Source organism: Atta colombica, unplaced genomic scaffold, assembly GCF_001594045.1.
Source record: "Atta colombica isolate Treedump-2 unplaced genomic scaffold, Acol1.0 scaffold41, whole genome shotgun sequence".
In the NCBI taxonomy this organism is placed as follows: Eukaryota; Metazoa; Arthropoda; class Insecta; order Hymenoptera; family Formicidae; genus Atta; species Atta colombica.
In genome coordinates, this window is record NW_017259520.1 from 1,801,411 (window position 1) to 1,805,040 (window position 3,630).

The window sequence follows — 3,630 nt, forward strand, 5'->3', positions numbered from 1 at the left end:
TATATATATATATATATATATACAAAAACAAACTTACGCGATTTGCTTTCAAAATGAGTGTATAATTACTACAGTCTTTATAAACAAAACTCAAAAAATTCAATACAAAATTAGAAAATGGTATCAATCTTAACTCTAGTATGGTATTGTTATTTTTGATTACCTTCCCGCTAACAAACTCGAGTTTGTAAGATCCTGCTTTGTCACGCTATATTTCTGAACTGGATATGTATTTTTTAACTCAAAACGTGTGAAATTTATACCTTGAAGTCAGACAAAGACAGATAAATTTGAATTGTAATAGACATCAAAATTGCTACTAAAGTAGCTGATACCGAAGTAATTTCTTAAGTGGTCCTTACAATTTTTCAAATTAAGTTGTCAAAATAAATTAAAAATTTGTTTATACAAATTATGTTATGTTATGTTATGTTATACAAAATAAAAAATATTTTACTTACATTTAGAACTTCGCTCTCTGTAAATTGTCAAATTGTTCTACGTTCTCCATGAATTGCGAAGCACGTTTTCAACGGTATATATAAGTCTCGATTTATAAGTCTATCCCTACTTGAAGATATCCCCTCCTTTTAAGGAAACCGAAACATTGTATAAAATCAACTAAGATAAAGTTTGACCACTAGCAGTGTTATCATTTATGCGTCATTGTATTATTATTATTGACGTAAGATCGAACTACAAAATTATACACATTTTTCACAGATTTTTAATGGATTAGTACACTGAGAAAGTACACTGAGGAGATCTATTCTAAATTTTAAAATGTAAAAAAATAAAGTGAATGATTAGCATGAATAGTCTTCTTGAATTTATTAGTCAACAAAATTTTCCATTTGTCTTTCTTCGTGTTTTCTCATTTTTGTTTTAACGTGTAAATTTTTTAATCTTTATATTTTTTATATTTTGCAATACTTTCATAATTCTACTCATGTTTCTTGATTGCTGGATTATTAATTGTTTATGTCATATAATATTATGATAATATCAGTAAATTATCATCATTTATTAATATGATAATTATTATATCGATTCCATAGCCTGAACGTACGATTTCACGGAAATATACACAAGGACGGTCAACATAATATATACATACATATGCATGCTTTACACGGAACATTGCTTGCATACACATAGTCTATCGGTTGCATACGAAGACAATAGGGGAATATTATTTATTCAGATACGGTGAACGCTAAAGTCACGTTATCTTTTTTCTAACAATTACTTAAGAAAAAGATAACATGACTTTAACGTTCATTGTATTTGAATCCATTATTGCAAAAACTTCCTAATAGCCATAGACTTTTTAAATGCATTAATTTCTTTTGACTTTTCAAGTATCATTGCTTTACAATTCGCCAACAATTTAAAACAATTTACAATTTAAAACCAAATCAAAATAAGTTTGTAACTTACATTATTATGTAATTTCCAATTATACATTCCAACTCATTATTTAAACAATTGTTTTTCGCAAATTTAAACAATATTATTTAAAATTGTACGCTCTAAATCTGAACCAGTGATATAGTCACTAATTATCCAGTGGCATACTGGATAATCAGTTCAACTAAAGAGAAAGTTCAAAAAGAGGAAGAATGTTTGAACATTAAATGTATGTAAAATAATATATGTATCTAAATTGTATAATTATATGTATCTAAAATATGATATGCTCGTTAGTTTCAACATCATATTCATTGAATTTATACATTAAAACAAAGTTAGTTAGATCACATAATAAAGATTAGGTTGGGAATCTCTATTCTCTATTTCATTCATTGGCATATTTGGCACTGATATCAGTGATTATTCACTGATTCAGATTTAGAGAGTAAAGTGATAAATAATGATGAATAACAAGCATCCGTAGAAATAACCGGGAAATACCAGGGGACTCTTGCACAACGCATAATGCAAGTATAATAAAAAACCGAATCAATCAAATCATTTATTTCCATGAAATAGAGAACCCTGATTGATCGATTTTCTTATGCCTTATGCTTTATGCAAGAGTCTTCCCACTATTTTATGTACTTATGAAATTTTGAGAAGAGTACAAGCGATCGAGAGCGTAAAATCGAGGATTCGATCGGCAGATTTTACCGCGTTTAGAAATTAGATGTAATTTCTTAGTATTAAGTAAACATTTTTAAAAACGTTCGAGAATTACAATATCAACTACAAAGATAATTGCAGTATGCAAAAAATGTTTATTGAAATCAAAGGATTCCAAAACTACAATGTACGTTGAATTTTGCTATCCATTTAAAAATAAACATAGTAGTGATATGTTTGAAGAATGCTATACTCATTTGAAATATAAAAAAATCGATGTTATCCTCGATGCTAATACAGACATCACAATCATCATCAAAAGTACACCAAAAACAAACTCATACACTAAAGATAATTTTGATCATCCCGGTAAAAAATTTTTTATACATTAATATGTATAAACATGTATAAACACTCATAAATATTCACACTCATAATATAATTATACGTGAAATACGCCCATACATCTCTTTCTTTTGTAAAATTACTTTTTAGTGTACTAAAAATAATAACAATATTGAGAAAACATAAAAAATAGTTAATAGGACAATTTTCGCATTGCTTATTTTAGAAAAAAATCAAGGAAAATGCGAAAAAATTTTTCCATATATATAATGTATAATTTTACATGCAATTATATATAATTCTCCAAACTTGATTTTTTAACAAACAATGCGAAAATTTTTCCTCTTATTTTTGATATTTTCTCATTATTATTATTATTTTTAGTATATTAAAAGATAATTTTACAAATGAAAGAAGGATGTATAAACATGTATGAACATATTTTATATAATTATATATGTTTATAAATATTTATATATGTTTATGTGTATATTTATATATATTTATACATATATATTTATACATATTCATGCATGGAAAATTTTTTACCGGGAATATAGTAAAATATTATGTATTTTCTCTAATATCTTTGAGAATTGTAGAAAATTTTGTTAGAAGAATATTTGAAAACTTAAACATTATAAGTTTAAAAATTTAATCATTATAAATTTAAAAATGATAAATCGGCGAAGAATCGGAGGGGGGGGGGGAAGCAGGAGATCAGATATCATATTAAAGGATTTTTTATTTAGTGAAAGCTAATAAGATATTCATATAGTTAAATGAGGTCAATGAATATGGAAAAGTTGTAAATTTAGCTACTGATGATTCAAGAAATATATTGGTTGTCCGGAAAGTTCGTGCCGATTTTGAAGGAAAATTGAAACGCAGAAGATTTTTAATATACATTTATTAAATTATATAGATTAGTCGGCACGAACTTTCCGGACAACCCAATAGCTTCCAATTATTTAAACAAAGAACTTCTTCTGTCATTAATTATGAATCAAATGAAATTGATAAAATTATTCAAAATTATGAATTCAATACAGCGGATGTTAAAACTTAAAAAATATCCAGTTATTGCAAGATGTATAGACGTTTTTCATAACATTGAATTTATCAATTTTGACATCAGTTTTATATTCAACGGTCTAAAAACTTTTATGCTTATAATAAATATATACGTGTATATATATATAT